At 46.3% G+C, this 27,492-nt stretch overlaps 1 pseudogene; it reads right to left on the bottom strand.

Annotated features, from left to right (window-relative positions):
• Positions 1-672: 672 nt before the first annotated feature.
• Positions 673-25,560, bottom strand: LOC118081124 (zinc finger protein 721-like; annotated as a pseudogene).
• Positions 25,561-27,492: the final 1,932 nt, after the last annotated feature.

Consider the following 27,492-nt stretch of genomic DNA (forward strand, 5'->3'; position numbering starts at 1 on the left):
CGCATGCGCAAAATGGGTGCTTTGACAACCGAAGGTATCGACTTACAAAGAGCGCCGCGGAACAGATCGCCTTCGTAAGTCGAGGTACCACTGTACAGAGTCCTCCAAAGGGGCCAGAGCACTTCCCAGGAACTCTGAGAACATTGAGTGGAAAACTCCTTACAGTGGTACCTCTGGTTACGAACGACTCGGGTTACGTTTTTTCGGGTTACGAATGTTTTTAACCCTGAAGTGAGTGTTCTGAGCTCTTGGAGGCCTAGCTGCTGCTCAGAGCCAAGCCCAGACATCCATGGGGCCTGTGGAGGCTCCGCGACTGGGCTCCGGCAGCGGGAGCTCTTGGAGGCCTCAGCGAATGCCCGGAGCCAGGTCCCGACATCCTCAGGATGCCCAGCAGGTCGCATCCCAGCCCCAAACATGTACCTAATGAAGACCAAGAACAGTGAAGCTGTTAAAAAACAAAGATGAGCCTGGGCCAAAAATCCCTTTACGAACCCTTGTACACACATCCCAGTTGTAGAAAGATGGGTGGCATCTAGCCAGGTGAGTCCACCTATCCTGTAGGGGGGGGAAGTGGAAAATTTTTGGGATTCTGCAAGGGATTTGGGGATTTGTTTATGTGAGTCTGCTCTGTGCTTTTGTCTCTGCTTTGCTCCTTTGTTTGGGGGACTTCTGGGGGGACTTCTGGGGGACTTTGCCTTCTGTCATTGTTTTGGGGATCGTGTGGAACCCAGTTCAGCTACTGGTTGATTGTATGTCTGCAGAAATGGATAAAAGCACCCCATTAAAACAATGACAGTGCATGTAAGGAATTTTTTTTTTAAAAAAAATTCATCTACAGTACTGTCTTATTTATTTTATAGTACAGTACATTGATTATTGCCTTCATTTTATGAATCAGTGGTCTCGTTAGACAATAAAATTCATGTTAAATTGCTGTTTTAGGGGGTGTTTTTCATTGTCTAGAACGGATCAATCCATTTTTCCATTACTTTCAATGGGAAAGTGAGCTTCAGGTTAAGAACGTTTCAGGTTAAGAAGGTACTTCCGGAACCAATTAAGTACTTAACTTGAGGTACCACTGTACACTCATATGATTTTTCCCATGTGAGAATTCACTTATGAATATTAAATTCTCCACTTCCTCTGAAGCTCTTACCACATTCAATATATCTGTAGTTTTCCTCTGTGTGAGTAAGCTGATGTGTCCTAAGATGTCCATTTCGACTGAAGCTCTTTCCACATTCCATGCATTTAAATGGTTTCTCCCGTGTGAATTCGTTGATGTCTTCTAAGTGATCCACTTTCACTGAAGCTCTTTCCACATTCAATACATTTAAATGGTTTCTCCCCTGTGTGAGTTCGTTGATGTATTCTAAGATTTCCACTTTGACTGAAGCTCTTTCCACATTCAATACATTTAAATGGTTTCTCCCCTGTGTGAGTTCGTTGATGTATTCTAAGTGTTCCACTTTGATTGAAACTCTTTCCACACTCCATACGATTAAATGGTTTCTCCCCTGTGTGAGTTTGTTGATGACTTTTAAAGTTTCCATATACACTAAAGCTTTTTCCACATTCAATACATTCAAATGGTTTCTCCCCTGTGTGAGTTCGTTGATGTCTTCTAATATTTCCACTTTGACTGAAGCTCTTTCCATATTCAATACATTTAAATGGTTTCTCCCCCGTGTGAGTTCGTTGATGTCTTCTAAGATGTCCACTTTGACTGAAACTCTTTCCACACTCCATACAATTAAATGGTTTCTCCCCTGTGTGAGTTTGTTGATGACTTTTAAAGTTTCCATATACACTAAAGCTTTTCCCACATTCAATACATTCAAATGGTTTCTCCCCTGTGTGAGTTCGTTGATGTCTTCTAATATTTCCACTATGACTGAAGCTCTTTCCACATTCAATACATTTAAATGGTTTCTCCCCTGTGTGAGTTCGTTGGTGTATTCTAAGTGATTCACTTCGACTGAAGCTCTTTCCACATTCAATACATTTAAATGGTTTCTCCCCTGTGTGAGTTCGTTGATGTATTCTAAGTGTTCCACTTTGATTGAAACTCTTTCCACACTCCATACAATTAAATGGTTTCTCCCCTGTGTGAGTTTGTTGATGACTTTTAAAGTTTCCATATACACTAAAGCTTTTTCCACATTCAATACATTCAAATGGTTTCTCCCCTGTGTGAGTTCGTTGATGTCTTCTAATATTTCCACTTTGACTGAAGCTCTTTCCATATTCAATACATTTAAATGGTTTCTCCCCCGTGTGAGTTCGTTGATGTCTTCTAAGATGTCCACTTTGACTGAAACTCTTTCCACACTCCATACAATTAAATGGTTTCTCCCCTGTGTGAGTTTGTTGATGACTTTTAAAGTTTCCATATACACTAAAGCTTTTCCCACATTCAATACATTCAAATGGTTTCTCCCCTGTGTGAGTTCGTTGATGTCTTCTAATATTTCCACTATGACTGAAGCTCTTTCCACATTCAATACATTTAAATGGTTTCTCCCGTGTGTGAGTTCGTTGATGTCTTCTAAGTGTCCCACTTTCACCAAAGCTCTTTCCACATTCAATGCATTTAAATGGTTTCTCCCCTGTGTGAGTTCGTTGGTGTATTCTAAGTGATTCACTTCGACTGAAGCTCTTTCCACATTCAATACATTTGAATGGTTTCTCCCCCGTGTGAGTTCGTTGGTGTTTTCTAAGGTCTCCACTTTGACTGAAGCTCTTTGCACATTCAGTACATTTAAATGGTTTCTCCCCTGTGTGAGTTCGTTGATGTATTCTAAGTGTTCCACTTTGATTGAAACTCTTTCCACACTCCATACAATTAAATGGTTTCTCCCCTGTGTGAGTTTGTTGATGACTTTTAAAGTTTCCATATACACTAAAGCTTTTTCCACATTCAATACATTCAAATGGTTTCTCCCCTGTGTGAGTTCGTTGATGTCTTCTAATATTTCCACTTTGACTGAAGCTCTTTCCATATTCAATACATTTAAATGGTTTCTCCCCCGTGTGAGTTCGTTGATGTCCTCTAAGATTTCCACTTTGACTGAAACTCTTTCCACACTCCATACAATTAAATGGTTTCTCCCCTGTGTGAGTTTGTTGATGACTTTTAAAGTTTCCATATACACTAAAGCTTTTCCCACATTCAATACATTCAAATGGTTTCTCCCCTGTGTGAGTTCGTTGATGTCTTCTAATATTTCCACTATGACTGAAGCTCTTTCCACATTCAATACATTTAAATGGTTTCTCCCGTGTGTGAGTTCGTTGATGTCTTCTAAGTGTCCCACTTTCACCAAAGCTCTTTCCACATTCAATGCATTTAAATGGTTTCTCCCCTGTGTGAGTTCGTTGGTGTATTCTAAGTGATTCACTTCGACTGAAGCTCTTTCCACATTCAATACATTTGAATGGTTTCTCCCCCGTGTGAGTTCGTTGGTGTTTTCTAAGGTCTCCACTTTGACTGAAGCTCTTTGCACATTCAGTACATTTAAATGGTTTCTCCCCCGTGTGAGTTCGTTGGTGTTTTCTAAGGTCCCCACTTTGACTGAAGCTCTTTGCACATTCAATACATTTAAATGGTTTCTCCCCCGTGTGAGTTTGTTGATGTCTTCTAAGATTTCCACTTTGACTGAAGCTCTTTCCACAGTCAATACATTCAAATGGCTTCTCCCCTGTGTGTGTTTGTTGGTGTATCCTCAGTTTTCCACTGAGACTAAAGCACGTCCCACATTCCATGCATTCAAATTGTTTCTTTGTTCTTCCCAATGAATTCACACATGGCTCCATAGAATTCTGATTATCATCTTCATCGCCTGTTTGGAAGGGGGGAGGGGGGAGGAAGAGAATGCTGTTAGACTTTCAAAAATGTCAAGAAATAAACTGAACACATGTCAATCCCAATGTGAACCTTCTTTTATTTTAACACCATCTCCATTCTCCATTGTCCTCTCTATGTTCCAAATTTTTAGGAAAGCAGATGAAATAATGGCAAAAGCAATATATGATCACTCCTTTCACACTTAATAAAGCAGCAGCATTTTATAATAGACATCAATGGTGGAATTGGCTTATTAGACACATCTCTGTATTTTTCTGTTTGAAGCGAGGAAATTATATCAGGCTCGAGTAGCAGTCTCTCCTACTAGTAAGAAGTAAAACTTATTTGTTGTTATGCTGCATGTAACTGTAAAAATATTGTAATATATTAGAACCTAAGAAGAGCTTGCTGGATCAGGCAAAGGCCCACCTAGTCCAGCAGCTTGTTCTCACAGGGGCCAACCAGATGCTTCTGGGAAACCAGCAATCAGGATTTCAGCACAAGAGTCCTCTCTGCCCTCCTGTGCTTTCCAGAAACTAGCATTAAGAAGCATTATTGCCTAGGACTGCGAGGGGCAGAGCACAGACATCAGTCTAATCCTCTTTTTCAAGCTATCAAAGTTGTGGCCGTCACTGTCTCCTGTAGGATGGAAATCCATAGATTAACTATGCTTCTGTTGATTCATATTTCGTACCCCTTAAAGGCTGATAAATAATAATAAATTTAATAATAATAATAATAATTTATTTATACCCCGCCCATCTGGCTGGGCTTCCCCTGCCACTGTGGGCGGCTTCCCCCAAACATTAAAATACATCAAATATCACAGATTAAAAACTTCATTTAAAAAATGTATTATGGTCTTAGCTTTTGTTGGCTGCAGTCTGACAAAGTGGACTCTTTGACCAGGAAATCTGGTGCCCCTATAAACCTGTGAGTCTCATTGTTGGCTTTGTGGGAATGTTCAGGGTGGCAGGAGAAGATATATTGTTTATTGATATCCTTCCTAACTTGCACTAGCATGTTCATTTACTTAGCACAGTTTACATTCCCCTTCTCACACACAGCAGAAATCCGGTTGCAGGCTTGTTAGATCCTGTTACTATTATGCCATTCAATCTCCCTCAGATTGAATTATATGTTCCTAGTAAAAAAAAATCCCCCCTTTAAATCCCTCATTTAAAGGATAAAGACACCAGATTCATAGGCAATAAAAAACTCATGATCAGGAAGAGCACAATGTGATCCCTGAAGGCAGGGTTAGGGCTTAAAGTTACAATCATAGACAAACAGGTTTACCCCATATGTGGGTTGACCTAGTGACTGCAGTTAGGAGTCCGGGAAGTTCGCATGACGAAAGGAAGATGGAAAAGAGGGGGAGTGGCAGCATGCCTTCGCCTTTTACCAGGTCTGGAAAGGTCACGTCCACCCACTAGTCACATGCAAGGAAGAATGCTCCAGGCCAGGAGGAACAGGAAGTTTCAACTGGCTGGACCAAACATTCCCTTGAATGTCCACTCTAAGAAAACAGGGAATGTTGTATTTGACTGCTCCCAGTGGATTACATCCCGCAGGCTTTGTGTATTTATTTTGAAATTCGTACCAAGTTTGTACCACAGTACCTCCATGTAAGATGTGGAAGGACATGTGGATCCAGAATTGGCCTCCACAGTCATCCCATTGGGCATGTTGGCTGTGGGTGACAGGAGCTGGAAATCTAACGATGTCTAGAAAAGGCTGACTCAGAGGTTCTGGCAATCCCATTGTCTGAGAATTTCAGGCAGGAGAGAGGAGATGGTGTCTGCTGGACCCTGCGCAAATTGCAAAAGCACCCAAGGACCCAGACCCCACCGCTTACCTAGAGAGTTGGCTTCTTCTTCACTCTCTCCCTCAACCTTTGCAGAGAGATGGATATTCTTTGTGTCCAAGGGATCCTGCTCAGACTTTGGGGACTTAATAACCACATCTTCTATAGGCCACAATTCCTGGAACAGAGATCAGGATGCAGATTAGGACATCAGGAAAAGCTCAAGAAGCTGAATAGCTTAGACCCTGGGTGGGTTAATAATGTTAAGGAGCTTTTGGACAGACCTGTAGGCCACTATCCTATACATCCGGGGTCAGCAACCTTTTTAAGCCATGGGCAGGTCCCCACCATCCCTCAGACCATGTGGGGGGGCGGAGTATATTTGGGGTGGGGGGTGGGGAGGAACTAATTCCAATGCCCCACAAATAACCCATAGATGCATTTTAAATAAAAGCACACATTCTACTCATGTAAAAACACCAGGCAGGCCCCACAAATAACCCAGAGATGCTTGTAAATAAAAGGACACATTCTACTTATGTAAAAACATGTTGATTCCCAGACCGTCCGCAGGCTGGATTGAGAAGGCGATTGGGCTGCATCTGGCCCATGGGCCTTAGGTTGCCTACCCCTGCTGTACACCTAACATGGAAGTAAGTCCCACGGAACTTAATGTGGCTTGCTTTCGATGAGGCCTCCGCAGGACTGCCCTGTTAAAGAGTATTCAGAATGCTTCACATGTGTTGGTCCATTCTGAATTATTGCATCTTGACTCAATGTGGAGGAATTTGAAGAAGCCTTTCACCTGAGTGCACAGCCCCTTTTCAGAGGGAACAGTCAAACCACAACCATTTTTTCCTGTTTTGACCAAACACAGTTTGAAGCATAGCTGCCAAGTTTTCCCTTTTCTCGCGAGGAAGCCTATTCAGCATAAGGGAATTTCCCTTTAAAAAAGGGAGAACTTGGCAGCTATGGTTTGAAGTTAGCTTAATATCCTGGCTTGTTCCAAAGCTAGCAGCTGTAGTTCTCTGGTTTGGGCAAAATGGAAAGTTACTTAGTTCTGGCTCATAAGAGACTGCCTGGTTAGATCACAGTTCATCATTAGAGCCGGCCCAATCATGAGGTGAACTGGGACAATTGGCTCAGGTGGCAGATGCAGGGGGAGATGGGACTAGCACATTCCCAGTTCCCCTATTTGTTAGCCTTGCTACCAGTGCAGGATCACGGATGCTAAAATCGTGCAACTACCCATGCAGAGTCCTTCTCTTTTGCCCTCTATCACTAAAGGTTGGGTGGGAGTCCTTCCTGGAGTGATGCATTCTGCTTGTGGGGGCCAGGAGACTGTGGTAATGACTACAGTTTTTTATTGTAAACTTGGGTCAACATAGGTTTCAGCGTAACTTTGCTGCACCAAGGCATTAAAAACCGTGCCTATTTGTAACCCAGCTTTTCAGGGTGTGATTAATCATCTGAACCTGGCAATTATCTTAATAGATATTTCAACAACCTTGCAAGGCAGGCCAGTGTTATTCTACGCGACTACACATGGGACTGTTGAGGCTGCAAGACGTGCCACAATTTAAAGCTCAGTGGGAAACAAATAGCATTTCGGAAATGGAGGCAATTTAGAGGAGGGAAACAGGCATTAGTGGAAAGACACCTCTTCCGACACAGCTTCTGCTCTGATGAAATTCTGAGTCCGCTGCAGCTGTTTAGGTAAAATAAGAACTTCAGGAGATATTATCACAACCCGTGTAAGGTGTGGTCTAATAAGCCTTTTTAAAGTGGATTAGAGAGAAAGTGCAGGGAGGAGGAATATTCACCACCAAAGCTAAACAGAACCTCCATGTCTAGAGGCACTGGACCTGTGACCCCCAGGTGCTGGAAACCCAGGTGAGAGGAGGGCACTTACCTTTCCTGGAAGCCGCTCAGGGTCTGGGAGCAGGGTCTGGTCTGTCCCCCCTGCTCTCTCGCTGGGCCACCGGCTGTCATCCGCAGCTCCCCTGAAGGGGGCCAGGAGGACACCATCCCCGGAGTGGGGAGGACTGGGAGCCTGTGGAGTTTCCCAGCTTGAACGAGGGGAGTGCATCGTCTTCAGGAAATCCTGCCACTGGGCATCCCAGTGCTGCTGCGGCTCCTCCTCTGGCTCATGCTTAATTTGACATAAATCTGCCTGAGGCAGAAGATCCCTGAAGGTCCCAACTTGGCCTACAGGAGATCTTTTTCCTTTGCACTCCAGGCTCTCCCTTTGAATGGGTCTCCTCGGTCCCTGCTCTTCCATTTTTACCTCACCCTGCTGGAAAAGAAATAAACACAAAGTAAAATACCAGTGTAGAATAAAACTCTAGAATAAAAACAAAATCACATTTTTTAACCATTAGCCCAATTTTGAAATATATTATTACTCATTCCATTTCTGATGTTCAGACTGTGAATGACAATGTTGCCCAAACACCCCACCCATGGATTAGAGGAAGGTATCCAAAGACTCAGGGAAACCCCAAGGTTTACAAAACTACAAATAATATTTGGGGGTGGGAGGACCAAAGCAGTGATAGGGAAATCCAAAAACAACTCAGTGAGAGGACCAAGCATGTTCAGTGGCCAGGGAATGTTGATCCTGGCTGCAACTTAAGGCATGTTGGAAAGGCAACAACAGATCTTTATATAGGGTTAAGGCTGCAATAGACCCACCTAACATTTAAAGTACATGACTTCACCCAAAAAACCCAAGTTCGTAAGGGTGCTGAGAACTGTAGCAACAAACTACAGTTCCCATGATTTTCTGGGGGAAGCCACGTGCTTTAAATGTATGGTGTCTGCACAGCATAAGAAACAAACAAAAAAACAAAAGGAATATTGACCAACTAAATCAAGCAACCCACTTCATGTGGCCTGCTGGTACCTGCGGTTTCCATCTCCTGGTCTAATCATGTGATGAACCTCTCTGTCTGTCCCAGAGAGAGAGAGGGAGAGATGCCTAAAGAGCCCTTAAGAGCATCTTTTAAACTCGAATTGCAGCCTTATTGCTGTAACCGGGTTCTGCGTTGCACCCAGTAAGAAAATGACAGGAAGCAGTCAATGGAGACTCCGGGGTTTCTCTCTAAAGGAGAAAGGCTTTATTTGCAAATAAAGGTACTTGTCAAGCAACAACTCACAGAGCAAGTACAAAGGAATGATTTTCCAAACTCAATTCTTATACCCTTTTCTGACTATGATTTCCTAAAACACAAACGCACTATGGTGGTCTGTGCATCCTTGCCCCCTCCTCCACATCATCTGTGCATACCGTCAGTTACTTATCTCTGACTTTCTCCTTGTGCCCTTGGGCATGTTCCTGTCTGGGGCAGCTTAGCGCATCATTCCCTTCTGATAAGGGAATCCTTTTGCTAGGAATGTTTTCCTTTTGGCAAGGCTGCTCTGTCTTCCTGCATCCTGCATCGTCTCTTTCTCAAAGCTTTTACTTCATTGGGGCCTCTGGCATAACGCAGGGTGAAAGGGACTATGAGTCAGGCTTTGGGATTCAAAAGTCAACTTTTTTACTTGGTTCCCTTCTGAGCTTTGTATAGGTATAATACAGGGATATATTCAATATGCAGCAATAATAAGCTGTGTTCAATTCAAATGGCCATCATCACCCCCTCCAGAATCTCAGCAGGAATCAGCACAGTGCTGAGATGGGATAGAAGCCCTGATCTGGAGATAAATGATCCCTCTGCCTGCTCTTTAAAGGGATTTCTAAAGAACAATCAGAAGGGTCTTTTTTCACAGATCTCATTGCTAATTGAGCAGTCTTCTTGTGCTCTTATTTTCCCCCCATCCCAGAACTAGAGTTGGAAGGACAAAACATGCTGATTGTGTGTGTCTCTGCATACGTGAGAGTGTGTTTGCAAGACATGTATGTATGCAAGATGGCATGCCGGGTGAACGTTTGCAGTATATTTGGTGTGTGTGCATGTGACTTTTTGGTCTGCATCTCTTTTCTGTGTGTGTGCATGCATTGGCCACACAGCTCACTGGAATGTGGCCTCCAGAATGAAGGCAGATTTAAGCCCATTAATGTTTTGTTCCTCTTGCTCTATTGGAAAAAAAAAACAATCAAATCTGAGACTATCATGAGGAGAGAACTTCTGGATCTACAGAATTAAAGTTCTCAACATCCTATGGACACAAACTGCATTGAGATTTCTCTCAAATTACTTTGAGATTTCCCCCCCTAAAAATATGAAGCAGTATAGAAATGAGTAATAATCTAAAGAGTAATAACTAATTTCAATTTTGCCTTCCTTAGTCTTTTACAATACTGTCATCAACATTTTTATCACCATTAATTTATTTCCAGTTGCCACTTCCAAAGAATCCCCCTTCCCTCTGCATTTTCAAAAGTGTCACCCACTTCAACTCTCAGCCTTCATCTGAAAACTCAGCAGTGTTACTGAGGAAGGTGGAAGATAAAACCTTAAAGAATCAGGCTTAAGCCTCTCTCACTTATTTACACGCAGACCCAAACTGCATTGAGATTTCTCTCTAATTACTTTGAGATTTTTTTCTTATTCCTCGCACTCTAGCCAATGCATTAGATTCTATCCGAACTTGGTGATTGTACTCAGTACGCTGCCAGATACTATGGGGAGGTGGTCACTATTTAACACATTATCGACCTTGAAGGAAATGATGTTCGGCAACAAGTCCCTCGAGATCAGGAGATAGTCTAATACACTGTTTGATTTTGTGCCTAGATGGGTATATTCCCCAGGAACATCTGGGAGGCATCTACCATTCAAGGGGAATAAATTTAAATGGATGGCCATTTGGAAGAAGAGGACACCTGCCTCATTCACTTTAGGATCTTTAAAATTTGCCCAATAATAGGTTCCAAGTCAAGGGTATCAAGACCTGAGCCCACCCACCATTTGGATTCGGTCAAGGCATCCCAGTTGGATGCAGTTCGGACATTAAAATCCCCTCCGATTTGGGCAATGGGATACTTAGCCCGACATGATGTTAGATGGTCTTCAAGAGTTTCCCATCTAGATTGAAGTTCAGGGGATGAACCTCTTAAAAATATGAAGCAGTATAGAAATGAAATGAGTAATAATCTGAACATTAATAACTAATTTCAATTTTGCCTTCATTAGTCTTTTATAATACTGTCATCAACATTTTTATCACCATTAATTTATTTCCATATGACACTTCCAAAGAATCCTCCTTTCCTCTGCATTTTCAATACTGTCACCCACTTCACCTCTCAGCCTTCAACTGAAAACTCAGCAGTGTTACTGAGGAAGGTGGAAGATAAAACCTTAAAGAATCAGGCTTAAGCCTCTCTCACTTATTTACACACAGACCCAAGAGGTCACTAGCTTTGACAGCTTGGGGAAAGATCAGATGCGTTCTCCAGGGAATAGATCTATTAGCTGTTTTATTAGCCATGACAGACCAAAGAACCTCCATGTGTAGGCACAGTGTACCTTGATTTGGGGCAGGCAAAAGAAGCCATTTACTTGCTAAATGAATCTGATGGACATCATTGCCACAAGATGCTTTAAAAGGAGATTTAGGAAGGAGGGTGATAGGTTTATCAATGGCACTGGCAGAGGAAAGGGGGGGCTGGAGTAGTGGCCTGCAAAGGGTGCCAGGGGGCTGCAGAGTGAGAGGGGCACCTCCCTCCCTGCTGCACTGCTCTTCCTTCCCCCCCCCCCTGCCTCGCCTTCCCTCTCCGCCCCCTGAACCCACTCATCGCCCTTGCAGCCACCGCAGGGAGGCAGAAGCAGGCGAGAGGGAAGGACAGTCGGAGCGGAGGGAGGACCGTGGAAGAGGACGGGGCTCCCTGATGAAGGGACAGGCAGAGGGGCGGCAAAAGCCCCAGGTACGCCGCTGATCAGGGGGCGACTACATGCAGCCTCCATCGCGAAGCAGCAGCTGCCTTGGACCCCTCATTCTGCCCCTTGAGCTCAGCATCGTCTATAGGACTGAAGGGAGCAGCTCCCCGGGGTCTCAGGGAGGGTCCGTGCCAGCCTGACCCAGAGATGTTTGCCCCTCTCTGCCCTCCTGGCAGATGCCCTGCCCTCGAGCTGCGCCCTGTCCCCTTCCTGTAGCCTCCGGCTGGACCTGGGACCTGATCCTGCCAGGCGAGGCGCACGTGTTCTGCTCCTTCCCCTCTTGTTTCGTCCTCCTGCACCCCCCCCCTTCCTGCACCTCTGACTCCTCGCTCCGTCCCTGCATCGGAATCCGGCTCCTCTCCGGGGAAACTCGCCAGGACAATGCCCGCTGCTCCTCCGCTCTCCTCGGCGCGGGGACAGGAAAGTGCAGCCGCTCTCGCGTCCCCCTGGCTGGCCCCGTTTCCTGCCTCTCTGAGCATCGGAGCTCGGTGGCTGTGGGTTGGGCCATGGGAGGCTGCAGTGCTGGATGCGCCCCCTTGCAAGGCGAATGCATCGTGCAGGTGGCGAAACCGCCCTGCTGCTTCCCCTGCCCTCGTATTTGCAGCCCGCTGCTTCTGATCCTGGAGGTTCTGCTCTTCACTGTCAGGGTAAATAGATTAACCCTTTGAGATTTGGTCCATTTCTACGGTAGCTCTGGAGCAGCAGGGAACAAGCTTTTGCCACCCTTCTGTAGGGATGTTCACACCCCACCATCTGTGTTCCCGTGTACACAAATCGCTGAGCTGTCGTAGACCGTCAGATGCTTATGGTAATCTCAGGGTTGTGAGTTCGAGCCCCATGTAAGATAAAGTGGAAATAAAGTTTATGATGTCCCCTTGTAATCAGGTGTGCAGTCATTGGTTTCTAAAACCTCATCATTAAAAATTCCTGAAATTTTAGGAAGCTGGGACGATGTCACCCTGCGCCCTGAATGCCTAGTTGGAGGAGGCAGTTCAGTTCCCAGCTCTGCTGGCTGGGCTCACTTAGCTCCAGCAACAGATGCCAGGGTCGGGCTCTGTTATCTTTCCATACCCTCCAACATCTTTCCATACCCTCCAACATTTCTCCAATAAAAATAGGTCATTCCGTTCCATAATTATAATTTTACTATTTATACCCCACACATCTTATTAGGTTGCATTAGCACTCTGAACAGCTTCCAACATATATAAAATCATAATAAAGCATTAAACAAACTTCCCTATACATGATTGCCTTCAGAGGGCCTGTGGGTCGGATAACTCCATACACTCCAATGAAAATAGGGACATCCCAAGGAAAATAGGGATACATGAAGGGTCTGTCTTTCCCTGCTTTTTCATTCTTGTTTTATATGTGCTGTATATAATTTTATTAGGTTTTCATTTCAATATAAGATAATTTACATTTCCCCATCTTCTCCTCCCCCCCCCCCGGACCTCCCTCAGCTTCCCCCTCTGGTTTGTTTTTAAACAATATCCTCTTCTACTTACTCTAATATCTCTTAATTTTTACTCGTATTATAAGTTCATATTATTCCATTCTTATGTTAACAACATTCTTGTAAGATCTATATTCCTTTTGTAAATTGTAGGTGTTTATTCAAAACCTGCTAGTGAGTCAATTTCTTTACATTGTTTTTTGTAAATATGCCATAAATGGTTCCCAGTCATTCTTAAAATCTCTATTGTCCTTGTTGCAAAGTCTTTCAGTAAGCTTTGCCATTTCTGCATATTCCATAAGTTTTCCTTGCCATTCTTCTTTAGTTGGTATTTTATCGCTTTTCCAGCCTTGTGCTAATGGGTATCCTTGCCACCGTTGTGGCATACATGAAGAGTTTGTGTTTTGCTTTTGGCAGATCTTGACCCTTCTTTTTCATTCACTGTCCCTGGACTCTGGAGAAGCTTTGGCCTTCATACTCCCCCCCCCCCAAAAAAAACCCCCAAAGCACACACACCATTTGGGGGAACAAAAAAAATTACTTATTTTCACAGTTCAATCAATCAATAAATTTTATTATTTACTAACTGGCCCTGCACGCATTGCTGTGCGTTAGTCTGTGAGATGGAGGGTAATAGCCCCCCTTCAGATCCCCCTGAGCCGAGGCGAGATACTGTGGAGAGGGCAGGTTTCATCCCTGTGTCTCCCCCCACCCTGTTCTGACCCATTACCTATCCCTGCCCTCTATTCGCCCGCCCCCCCAGGCAGGCCCCTACCTCCACTTGGCAATGTTGGGTCTTGTTGCTGGAAAAGGCCTGTTTTCAGTTGGTTTGGCCTTCATGGATGTATGTGAGTGGTGGATCTCGTGGTGGAGGCGGGGTTTGTGGGTGTGGTGTAGATTTCACAGGAAGGGAGGGGGTGTAGGAGGAGGAGCTGAGGGAATAGCACCATTTGAGGGCGCTGTTTTAGTTCGTGGAAAAGGAGGTCTGTACCTGTGCAGGTAAGAGATGTGAGGCATCCGAGGTTCTGCGAACACTCGGGAAGTGGCATGGATTTCAGGGGGATCGGTCAAGCGGTTACCGAGAAAAGTGGAGCCCACAGTTTCACCATTTTTACATCCTATATAATAATGTCCATGTTGTCCCTGCGTCCAGATGTCCCGTGTGTCCCTGGGGTACTGCGCATGTCCCCCAGAGACACAGGGATTGGACGGAGGGACAACCAGGGACACAGGGATTGGACCCGTGCTCTCGGGACACAGGGAACAGCCAACTGCCGCTCCGCCAACCGCCGCTCCGAAGCCCAGTCTCATGCTGGAGGTGCGCGGTGAGGCGGCGGGGGAGAGAAGCGCTCCCCCCCCCGGCAGCCTTGCCGCACACCTCCGGCATGGGACGGCGCTTCCTCGGGGAACCCGAGGAAGCCGAAGCGGCAGCGGGCGCGGAGGGAGGCCCGCTTTGGCTTGGCAGCGGCGGGAAGAAGGGGAGGAATTCCTCCCCTTTTTCCCGCCGCCGCCAAGCCAGTCCCGGAGCCGAATTGCGGCGCGGCGGGGTTTTTCGCCGTTTGCCTCCCCCAGGGGAAGGCAAACGGCGAAAAGCCCCCGCTGCGGACTGGCTTGGCGGTGGCGGGAACATCCCGCCACCGCCAAGCCAGTCCCGGAGCCGAATTGCGGCGCGGCGGGGTTTTTCGCTGTTTGCCTCCCCCAGGGGAAGGCAAACGGCGAAAACCCCCCGCTGCGGACTGGCTTGGCGGTGGCGGGAAGACCCGCCACCGCCAAGCCAGTCCCGGAGCCGAATTGCGGCGCGGCGGGGTTTTTCGCCGTTTGCCTCCCCCTCGAGGGAAGGCAAACGGCGAAAAGCCCCCGCTGCGGACTGGCTTGGCGGTGGCGGGAAGACCCGCCACCGCCAAGCCAGTCCCGGAGCCGAATTGCGGCGCGGCGGGGTTTTTCGCCGTTTGCCTCCCCCTCGAGGGAAGGCAAACGGCGAAAAGCCCCCGCTGCGGACTGGCTTGGCGGTGGCGGGAAGACCCGCCACCGCCAAGCCAGTCCCGGAGCCGAATTGCGGCGCGGCGGGGTTTTTCGCCGTTTGCCTCCCCCAGGGGAAGGCAAACGGCGAAAAGCCCCCGCTGCGGACTGGCTTGGCGGTGGCGGGAACATCCCGCCACCGCCAAGCCAGTCCCGGAGCCGAATTGCGGCGCGGCGGGGTTTTTCGCTGTTTGCCTCCCCCAGGGGAAGGCAAACGGCGAAAACCCCCCGCTGCGGACTGGCTTGGCGGTGGCGGGAAGACCCGCCACCGCCAAGCCAGTCCCGGAGCCGAATTGCGGCGCGGCGGGGTTTTTCGCCGTTTGCCTCCCCCTCAGGGGAAGGCAAACGGCGAAAAGCCCCCGCTGCGAACTGGCTTGGTGGTGGCGGGAAGACCCGCCACCGCCAAGCCAGTCCCGGCAGGCCGCTTCCTCTAGCGCCCGTTTTTAAACGGGCTAAAATCCACTAGTATATATATAGATAGATAGGCAATGGCCATCACAATACAACAGGAGCACAAATCACACAGCTACAAAAGACATTGTATGCACCAGACCAGGATAACTCTATAGCGTCCAAAATTTATTTTCACAGTTGTTTCAATGGGAAGGATATAGGGCAGCAGAGTCCAGGTGGTGAGGTCCAGATTACAGCTTCCATCATCCTTGACTGTCAGCCCTGCTGGCTGAAGCTGATGGGAACTGGACAACAACGTCTGGAGACACCTCAACGGCTATGCTCTGATATACAGAATCTACAAAAGATTAAGGCACTGATCCAGAAGACAATGAACTGAGAATAGGCTCCACTGAATTATCTTGGAGCAAGTGTAGCTAGGAGGAGGCTGCATTTGCAGCAGGGTTTGGAAGTTGATCCCCGACACAAATCCCCTTATTTCCCCCTCTGGAGATCTGAGGTCTACAAAGCAATGGGTTGTTATATTCAGAACAAACTCACTGAAATCAATGGAGCTAAGTTACCCATGTGCACAACTTTCAGTGGGTCTAACTCCAAGCATGATTATCCTTGGATGCAACTCAATGAGGCTTCCCTGCCAGTATGAGTGGAGGGGTTGCTTTCTAGTAATTGATTTCAGGAATACAGAAACGCATGTCAACAGCTGGTGGAGGACGTGTGGAAAGGGAGAGAAGGAAAAATAAAAAATGACACCAGGATTGGGCAGCATGGACGTGGAAATAAATTGCTTGGAACTGCTTAAAGTGTTGCAGTCTCTTTTGGAACAAAGCTGGAGGGAGAACTCTGGGAATGGGATGGGAAAAGCAAAGCCCATTTTTTCGTATTTCTGCTGAAATATTGTGGCTGGAATGAATCCTCTCTGAGGACCGTTACAAAGATGTCAACAGAGCTCTTTCCAAATAAACGTTTTCCCTTTTAGAGCAATCATTCTGGTCTGGAGAGAAACGCCTCCTGGGACAGAGAGGTAGATTTAGTCCCCTTAAGGCTTAAGCAATCCTGACTTGGGTTTTGTTCCCCGACAGCCAAAAGAAAGGGAGGAGCATCTCCCCAGAGAATGAGGCTCCTAGGAAGGTGTAGAGATGGGCTCCTGTGTTGGTCTCTAGTTGGTCTCAAAGGTACTATTGAGAAGCAAGGCAGCTAGAAAGCCTGATCTTTATTAAAACTGTTGCAACAGGGTGCTCCCCCCACAAGATTGAAAACAAACACTGCTAAATTATTTTTTGCACATCCAGAGACTTGACAGTCACCTTTACTTCCCAGGAACTCTGGGAACTGTAGTTCTGGGATGAACCTCTCAACAGAAGAGTCTGAGCCTCCTCATCCAACTACAATTGGACATCATAGAATCATAGAGTTGGAAAAGACCACAAGGGCCATCCAGTCCAACCCCCTGCCAAGCAGGAAACACCATCAAAACATCCTGAGACTACAAATTCCCAGAAAAGCTGGATGGAGTCCAAGGCCTTTAGCCATAGCCCTGACTAAATGACTGAGCTTTCTCTTCTCTCCCTCTCCACCTTTCGCATTCACAACCAATCTGTTTCCCAATCCTCAGTCCCTTTCACAAATCTCCCATAGCCTCAATTCTTTCACACATTCCTTTAAATTTTAAAACATTTCTGTGACTTAAGAAACACACACACACACAAAACTCCTCACTGGTCACCTTTCCATAGGTCTGAAACCGATGCAGAGAATATTTAATAAAAACAGCTCAAACACAAGAGCACAGAAAATAGGAGATGAGTTTTAAAAGCACATTTAACACAGAGGCCTTTTCATTCAGCTGGAAAATGATATCAGTAAAAAGGTCTTCAATGGATTAAGCAAAGTTCAAGTAATGAGCACCTGGGATACTGATCCAAAACACAAGGGCAGCCCATCATTTTGGCAGTGAATGGTGGAGGTCCAAACTCAACAGATTAAACACACACCTTGAGCATTCCAGATTCACTCTTTCTCCGTGTTTATTGAGCAACAACTTGCCACTTATTTTGTACATTTAGTATATGTGGCTGTCATTACATAATAATGTGTATGCAAATTTATGTACAAACACCAGAACATCACACACATTCCATGCATTTAAAACGTATTTCCCCCTTTGAGTTTTTTTCTTTTCTTTTTAAAATGTTTTTTATTTTATTTTACAAATTCATTCACTCTCAAAATCACAAATGTTAAAAATTACACAAGATTCTTTTGAATCTCTAGACTTCCGTCCTCCCCTCTGTGGGTTCTTTACTAAACCTTTTCAACTGCATTCTATAAATCCTCCTAATTTTTCAGTCCTCTATTTTATCCAAAGTCTATGTAACATGACAAGAGTTATTTAAGATCTAGCAAAGAGTTCTATTGTCTAGAGTTATCTGTCAAATAGAATATAAATTTCTCCCATTCTTTGTTGAAATTTTGAACCTCCTGGTTTCTGACTTTCCCAGTCATTCTTGCCATCTCTGCATAGTCCAATAGTTTAGTCTGTCAGCCCACTCTGGTAGGCACCGTGTCGTTTTTCCAACTCTGGGCAAGCAGCATCCTTGCAGTTGTTACAGCATTCCTTCAGTACCTCTTTATGAGTTTCTTGAGGTGAATTAAGTGTTAGCATTTCACCGGCCGGGGGGCCAGTTGTTAGACTGGACCCACAGAGCAAATATGCGACTGTTCCCCAACATGAAGAACAACACACACAGAAACATTTAGTAGTGGTTAAACTACTTCAATATGGAGAGCTGCAGAGAGAGACATCCGGCATATTGGAAGCCGGAAGAAAGAGTGCACAGTACAGTGAAAACATCACGTGAGGAGAAAAGAGAGAAGGTACATTCCTTTCTCCTGGGAACAGACACAAATAACATACTAGTCTCGGAAATGACATACTAGTCCCGCTTGAGTAGCTCGGCAGTGAACATAATCCCAACAGTAAGGAGTGAATCCTGAGTGGAAAAATACATAAATTTATATGCTGTTTCCCGTGTGAATTCATTTATGAACATTAAGGTCTCTACTCCCGATGAAGCTCTTTCCAAATTCCATATATCTCTGGATTCCCCTGTGTGAGTTCGTTGATGTTTTTAAGGTTTCCATAGTGATTGAAGGTCTTAACATTTAAATGGCTTCTCTCCTGTGTGAGTTCGTTGATGTTTTCTAAGGTTTCCATAGTGATTAAACCTTTTTCCACACTCTATACATTTAAATGGCTTCTCTCCCATGTGACTTTGTTGGTGTATTCTAAGGTCTCCACTTTGACTGAAACTCTTTCCACACTCCATACATTTAAATGGCTTTTCCCCTGTGTGAGTTCGTTGGTGTGTTCTAAGGTGTCCATTGTGACTGAAGCTCTTTCCACATTCAATACATTTAAATGGTTTCTCCCCTGTGTGAGTTCGTTGGTGTATTCTAAGTGCTCCATTTTGACTGAAACTCTTTCCACATTCAATACATTTAAATGGTTTCTCCCCCGTGTGAGTTCGTTTGTGTATTCTAAGGTCTCCACTTCGACTGAAGCTCTTTCCACACTCTATACATTTAAATGGTTTCTCCCCTGTGTGAGTTCGTTGATGAAGTCTTAGTGTTCCACTTTCACTGAAGCTCTTTCCACATTCAATACATTTAAATGGTTTCTCCCCCGTGTGAGTTCGTTGATGTTTTCTAAGTGATCCACTTCTACTGAAGCTCTTTCCACACTCAATACATTCAAATGCTTTCTCCGTCATGTGACTTTCTTGGTGTTTTCTAAGTGTTCCATTTTCACTGAAGCTCTTTCCACACTCCATACATTTAAATGGTTTCACACCCGTGTGAATTTGTTGATGCCTTCTAAGTGTTCCACTTTGACTGAAGCTCTTTCCACACTCCATACATTTGAATGATTTCTCCCCCGTGTGAGTTCGTTGGTGTATTCTAAGTGCTCCACTATGACTGAAGCTCTTTCCACACTCCATACATTCGAATGGTCTCTCCCCTGTGTGAGTTCGTTGGTGTATTCTAAGGTCTCCATTTTGACTGAAGCTCTTTCCACACTCCATACATTCAAATGGTTTCTCCCCCGTGTGAGTTCGTTGGTGTGTTCTAAGGTTTCCATATTGACTGAAGCTCTTTCCACACTCCATACATTCAAATGGTTTCTCCCCGGTGTGAGTTCGTTGGTGTGCTATAAGGTTTCTCTTTTGACTGAAGCTCTTTCCACACGCCATACATTCAAATGGTTTCTCCCCGGTGTGAGTTCGTTGGTGTTTTCTAAGTGTTCCACTTTCACTGAAGCTCTTTCCACACTCCATACATTTAAATGGTCTCTCCCCGGTGTGAGTTCGTTGATGTATTCTAAGTGCTCCATTTTGACTGTAGCTCTTTCCACACTCCATACAATCAAATGATTTCTCCCCCGTGTGAGGTTGTTGATGTGTTCGAAGTACTACATTTTTATTCAAGCTCTTTCCACACTCTGTAGATTTGAACTGTTTCCCCCCTGTGTGCGTGCTCCAATGTAATGTAAGTTTATCCTTCCGGCTGAAGCTCTTTCCACACTCCATACATTCAAATAGTCTCTCTCTTGTGTGAGTTTGTTGATGTATCCTCAGTTTTCCACTGTGACTAAAGCACATCCCACATTCCATGCATTTAAATGGTTTCTTTGTTCTTCCCAATGAATTTATCGATGACTTCGTAGAATTGTGACTGTCAGCTTCCTCACCTGTTTGGGAGTGAGGGGTGGGAGAGAATCCTGTTAGACTTCCAAGCAAGATAAAAAAGGAACTGAACACATGTCAATCTCAATGTTCATCTTCTCTTATTTTAACACAGTCTCCATTCTCCACTGTCCTCTCTATGTTCCTGACCCTGCAATCCCTCTGTGGGGACAGCCATCATCCCCACCCAGAGACTCCTGCTGTTGTTGCTGTTGCTGTTGTGGGGGCTGCTGCCATGTTTTTATATGTTTTTAATAGTTTTTAATCTGTGGTATTTTGAATTTTGGTTTTGTTGGGGGTGGGATAGACGTTTGGTTGGGGCTTGGGATTGTTTTAATTTTAGTGAAAGTGTATGTTGTTGTTGTTGGGGGTTTTCTGGTTTCTACTATTTTATTACTTTTTGGTATGATTTGTGTTGTTTTAAGGGGAGAGGGTCGCGGCTGCCTGGGAGTAGGCCCCACGCCAACAGAACATCTGGGGCAGGTTCCACAGAGAGGGGATGTCATTGCCAAGGAGGCAGGTTTAGTTGTTGTCTGAGGACTATCCCTGCTTCCGGGTCTGGTCCAGGGCCGAGAGTCTCGCCCATTGGGTCTAGTGGCGCGGGGTGCCAGGGCGCCTGGGCGCTCAGCAAGTGGGGGAGCTGTGTGGCGGCCTCCCTTTCCCCTCCTCTTGCACGCCCACCAGCCACACCGCTCAGGGGAGAGCAGGGAGGTAAGCGAGTGGAGCAGGGGCACTAGGACCCTGTTCCGCTCTACAGCGCCCTCATCCCGGCGCTGCGTTTCATTGGTAGAGGCAAAGCCACATGGCAGCACTCTACCAATGAAACGCAGCGCCAGGGTCATCCTTGTTGGCAGCCTATGTGGGGTCACGAGCGAGCGGCGATGAAGCGCTGTCTGTGAGCTGCAGAGCGCGCTGTTGCTCTTTGGGCTCGCCTCCTCTCAGATGGAGCGCGCAGAGGGGCCCGCCTTGTGCACATGGGACGTCGCTTGAGTCTCCGTTCTCTCCCTGCCGCCTTCCTGCCTGCAACCAGCCGTCCCCGTCATGAGGCGCACCGAGTGGAGAGGTCACAGAGGGGGCTCTGGAAAAGCAGCCCTGGAGGAAGAGGAGCAGCTGCCGCCACCGGCAGAACCCAACGGGGCTTCTCCCACAGAGGTTTCGCCGGGACGCTGTAAGGGCGCGATGCTGGGAGCCACCACTGCCCCCACGACCACCACTGGTTCTACCATGACGCACGGGAACCAGCGCAGCACAGAGTCCAGGTGCGGTGGCGGAGGCAGCAGCAGTGGCACTCGACCCACGCACTCTGTGCAAGGCCGGGCCTGGAGAGGACTGGGCCTGGAGAGGTAAGAGCCCAAAGGAAGCTGGAAGGACTTGGGGGGGTGTCAACTCTGGGAAATGGGGGGAGGGCCTCGGAGGGATCTTCGCACCAGGGCGCCGGGTATGCTGAAGATGGCCCTGGTCTGGTCCAACTGTCTCCTTGATCCTTATCTATCCTGGCTCATAAAAGTGAGTCGGGAAGGGCTGGGCGATGGGCTCTACGAAGCGGTGAATGCTTCCCTCTGCGATGGAGCCTTCCCAGACCCACTGAAAGAGGCGGTTATTAAACTGCTTCTTTAAAAAACATCTTTGGACCCAGCCAATATGTTCAACTATCGCCCAGTCTCAAATTTTCCATTCTTGGGCAAGGTGATTGAGCGGGTAGTTGCTGAACAACTCCAAGCACGCCTGGAGGATGTGGACCATTTGGATTCCTTCCAATTGGGAATTAGGCCTCATCATGGGACGGAAACTGCCTCGGTCGCGCTGGTCGATGATCTCTGGCGGGCTAAGGACAAAGGTGAAAGCTGTTTTCTAGTTCTGCTAGATCTCTCAGCGGCCTTTGATCAGGCATCAAGATGAGAATAAATTTAATCAAGAGTGGGGGAAATTCATAACTACCTGTATATTAAAGAACACTGTAAATATGTTAAAATACCAGAAATGATGTAAATCTTAAGTGTAATGCCACATGTAACTGTAAAAATATTGCAATATATTGGAACATAAGAAGAGCCTGCTGGATTGGGCAAAGGTCTGCCTAGTCAAGCATCCTGTTCTCACATGGGCCAATCAAGGTGCCTGTGGGAAACCAGCAAGCAGATTTGAACACAAGAGCCTTTTGCCTTCCTGTGCTTTCCAGAAACTAGTATTAAGAAGCATTTTTGCCTAGGACCACAAGGGCACAGCACAGACATCAGTCTAATCCTTTTTTTTTTCAAGGTATCCAAGTTGCTGGCCATCACTGTCTCTTGTAGGATGGAAGTCCATAGATTAACTATGCTTCTGTTGATTCATCTTTGCAGCCCTTTCTTCTGCCACCATCCAGCTAGCCATGTCCCCATCTCCTCTCCCCTGGAACTCACCAGATTTCTCCCTGGGTCCTGGGAGGGAATGCTCAGAGGTTGTGGGGAGGGATGCAGGAGACAGCCTGACCAGATCAACCGTCCATCTTCCTCCTTCCATCCTGGCCAGGTTTGCAGGTTCAGTCTCAGCTAGGTTTGCAGGTTCAGCTTCCTGAGGAGCCCAGAAGCCAGAGGAAGCTGCAAGCAAATCAAAACGTTAGCTGGGCTTTAAGAATCACTTCTAAAGAAGTTTATGGACAATTTAGATACTGTATATTCCTGCATATAAGACTACTTTTTAACCCAGGAAAATCTTCTCAAAAGTCGGGGGTCGTCTTATACACCGGGTGGTATTTCTTATACGGCGAGTATATCCCAAACTCTATATTTTAACTGGAAAAGCTGGGGTCATCTTATATGCCCAGTCGTCTTATACGCCGGAATATACAGTAAATGAAAACTGTGGAGAATGCATCAAAATGCCATAAAAGGAATGGGGGGAAGTCACGGGATTCAGGCTGATAAATGTATTATGGCCTAAGCTTTTGTCGGCTGCAGTCTGACAAAATGGACTCTTGACCAGGAAAGCTGGGGCCACTATAAACTTGTGAGTCTCTTTGTTGGCTTTTTGTACTTATTTTGAAATTTGCACCAAGGTTGTACCACAGTATCTCTATGTAAGCTTAGGGGCGGACAAAATTACAGGGGCACTATAAATTATTACCCCACTTACTCACTCTCACACACAACCCCAGTCTGTAAGATTGGCAAGTTTACATAATTCGCTTATAATACTGGCCACTTCTGGTCTTCAAAAGCCTGACTCTATGCGTACAGCCTCCAGCCAAAGGAATTGTGTATTAGGATAACGGGTCCTTTGTCTCTTAAGCCCACCAAACTGAGGAGGTGCATGCATTTATTGTGTTTTGATGCTGGTGGAATGTATCACTCTGAACTTGTCTATAAAAATAAAAGTAAGAGAAGCAATTTAAATATATGGATTAAAATTATGGGAAGCATTTCCATAGTGCTTTGGAGAAGGCCTCACCCCTTCCTTCTTCCTCCCAATCTTTCCCTCTTTCTCCTGCCACCAACCAGCTAGCCATGTCCCCATCTCCTCTCTCCTGGAACTCACCAGATTTCTCCCAGGGTCCTGGGAGGGAATGCTCAGAGGTTGTGGGGAGGGATGCGGGAGACAGCCTGATCAGATCAACCGTCCATCTTCCTCCTTCCATCCTGGCCAGGTTTGCAGGTTCAGTCTCAGCTAGGTTTGCAGGTTCAGCTTCCTGAGGAGGGCAGAAATCAGAGCAAGTTGCAGCTTCCTGGGAGGGAGGGAGAAGCCAAGGGAGTCACAGAGCCCCTGCAGGGATTCTCCTGCCCAAGACATTCTGCTGCCCCTGGAGAAGCCCCAATTGGGCACCACCTTCCCAAGATCCCTCACCCATTTTCAACCACCTTTGGCCATTCCTTTCACCTGCTTGTCCCACCTCCCTTCAAAGGCTGGTATGGTATGCACATTAGTGGCCTGAGAGTTGATCCCTTGGAACTTAAGAGTTAACCTACAAAGGACTGCTCTGAATACAGGGTGGCCCTTGCATGGAGGAGAAAGCCCCTTGCTTGCATCTGGACTCCCTGGGAGAGGCAGTGGATCTGCCCACTGCTCCCTCTGACCTCCTGCAAACACCCTTTGCTCTTGCTGCTCAGGGGAGAGAGGCGGCTGATGCAATGAGCCTTCAAACCCATCCGCTTCCTCCTCTGCAGCCCAGTGAGAGGGGAAGGAGCTGCAGTGCCTGGTTCACTTCAGATACACACATGGTATACTGGTATTGTGAATGAACAAGCCCTCTTCCTTCCATGCTGTGGGAGTGGGGTGGGTTAAAAGTAGTGGAAACAGGAGCTTTGGTCATGAGTAAACAACTTAGAAGGCAAGTTCACAAGAGAAGCACATTGGAGCACTGCTTACTCATACTCATAGCTGCCAAGTTTTCCCTTTTCTCGCGAGGAAGCCTATTCAGCATAAGGGAAAATCCCTTTAAAAAAGGGATAACTTGGCAGCTATACTCATACTATGTGTGTGTCTGGATCTAGAGGACAACATACATGTTTACTCCACGTGATTACTTAAAGAGGGGATTTCTTTAAATTCAAAAGCCAGTTCTAAAAAGTGGAAGACTTCTGAAGGCAGACGTGTACTGAGAGGTTTTGGGTATTTTTTGGTGTTTTTTTATTTTGTTGGAAGCTGCCCAGTGTGGCTGAGGAAACACAGTCAGATGGGCAGGGCGCAAATAGTTAATTGTTGTTGTTGCTGCTTCCTAAGCCTCTTCTACTATGCATGCTGATCAGAGACTCCGTCCCAACAACCACTTCAAATGCAACAGGGCTTCCTATTTTTGCTGCTATTCTTTACATTTCTTTACTGCACTTCCTCAGAAGATCACAGGGCAGCTTACAATAGAAAAACACAGAAATGCACAACAGAGTAAGAAATAGACACACCCACACCCAATGCAGTTGTGAAGGCCATAGAGTGTTTAATGAGCCAAACACCTGGGAGAAGAGGAATGCTTTCGCCTGGTGCCTAAAGAGAAGGTCCTCCTCCGAGGGATCTTCTGCCGGAGTATAGATATTAAAATTAAAATTAATACTATTATTAAGGCGATCCTGTCCATCAATGCTCACCCCTCTCCCCTTTCCCGCCTCCTTCCCTGCAATTCCCTTTGCACCAGATCCCGGCAGGAAGAAGCTTATCTCTCTTTCCCCAACGCAACCCATCCCCACTCCTCCTTCAAAGCCCCCTTTCCTCCTTAGTTGGTCTTTAAGGTGCTACTGAAGGAATTTTTTTATTTTACTCCTTTCTCTTGTCCCCGTCCCGGGGCTTCTCATTTTGGACCCCCTTGCAAAGCCCCTTCCCTCCTTCCCCGCCATTGGCTTTGCACTCACCCGAAATCCTACGCAGCGGGGGCGGGAATGGGAGGCGCGGGAGGCAGGGAGTGACGGCGCTTAATTAGGAGCCTTAATTAGGAAGCAGCCCCCTCCTTTTCCTCCGCACAATGCAGCCCCGCTTCCCGCCTTCTTCCTTTCCTCATTTGCAAACACCGATTTTATCTCTGCTGGTGAAGCCGGAAGTGGAGGCAACTGTGAGGAGGAAGAAGTTTCTCTCCACGCCGCGCTTCTTGCCTGTTATTTGATAATTGGGGGAAGGAATACCTTGTAGCACCCAGTCAATGGGAAGACGAGGGACGGAACGGATGCACAGGGATTATAAAATCATACTGTATTTTGCCCGCTGGACTGTGCCTGCTTTGGACCCCCGCTCTTGCAAGACGGTACTGTATTGTCCTGAATAAACTATTTACTGCTTCACCAGTTTTGTTCAGATTGCATTTTAAGGAGCGAGTTCAAAGGTCTTGTTATAGGAAAATCCTTGGGCTCACCTGGATTACCAAACAAAGACACCAGCCAGGAATATAGGAGCAAAACAGCAGCCAGTAGGCCTGATCTTTATTAAACAAAAAACAAAAACTGTTGCAACAGAACTTCCAACCACCACCAGGATGAAGTAGGAAGGAAGGATGCCCAGAACAAGGGATGGCTCCCATTTTGATCAGTTTTACAGAGATACCCACAACACCCCTAAAATCACATCATGGATACATTACAAATACATCACAAATTGAGAGGGTCTGGCGACAGAGACCTGAGCATCACGGCTTGCCCCCACCCTTCCATTGACCTCCACCATACACCCATCAAGCGATGCAAAATAGATATTTTGTTGTTGTTGTTGTTTAGTCGTTTAGTCGTGTCCGACTCTTCGTGACCCCATGGACCATAGCACGCCAGGCACTCCTGTCTTGCACTAAAAATATTTACATGTCCCTGTTTCCCAGCCAAGTTAATCACACTCTCTTGTCTTGATCTGGGTTTGCTATTGTTACATTTATCAGTGAACTGTTACGTGTGTGTGTGTGTGTGTTGTCCTGTAGCACCTTGGAAACCAACTAGGTTTGTTCTTGGTACATATAAGCTTTCGTGTGCATGCACACTTCACAAAAGCTTATACCAAGAAAAGAACAAACCTAGTTGGTCTCTAAGGTATTACAGGACAATTTTATTATTTACACACACACACACACACACACACACACATATATATATATATATATATATATATATGTATATATACTACATCAGACCAACACGGCTACCTACCTGAATCTACATTTGGTAATGTGCAGCAGCGGCTCTTTTAATAGATAGGAAAAACTGTGATTAAGTGTTTTGTGGGGACATTTGCAGAAGTGATTGTGTTGATTTTGGTAGTCTATGTCTGTGTGTATGGTGTCTGCTGAAGGGGCAACCTTTACATAAATGCCTGCAAATACAAATACATATATAGTGTATATAGTTTAATTTCTCTTAATGCTTGTTTATTGAGTAGGGGCTCTTCGTGTCACAAAGCAATGCCTTTCAGCGCAGCTCCATAAAACTGATTGTGCTCTCACACTGCCCCTTTTTGTGTGTGGATTTTGATCCAGACGGGCAATGGTTAAGCAGAATCCAGCTCCCCCCCCCCCCCCGTGTCGCCCTTAGGTGTGCTCAGCCTTCACCTGCTTTATGACTCCACCTTGCATGAGAAAGAAGGATGGAGCTCCAGGAAACAAAAAGTGGTAATTCAGCCAGCCAGGACACCTCACCATCACAGACAGATCCCGTCTTCTGCTGTGGAGTCAAGAGTGGCCCTGGGATGGTCGAGAGAGAAGGGGAAGGGGCCAGGGACAGAAGGAATGGCAGGGCTCCAGATGCTCCCTTGGACCCCTCCCTTGACACCAAGGGGAGCTCCTCTTCTGGGGCTAAAAGCATTGGCGTGGAGGATAGATTTTTGTCAGGACTGCAAGGAAGGGGGAAAAGGAAATGTAACACGCCCCTGAACAC

This window comes from Zootoca vivipara, chromosome 2, assembly GCF_963506605.1.
Source record: "Zootoca vivipara chromosome 2, rZooViv1.1, whole genome shotgun sequence".
NCBI classification, from domain to species: Eukaryota; Metazoa; Chordata; class Lepidosauria; order Squamata; family Lacertidae; genus Zootoca; species Zootoca vivipara.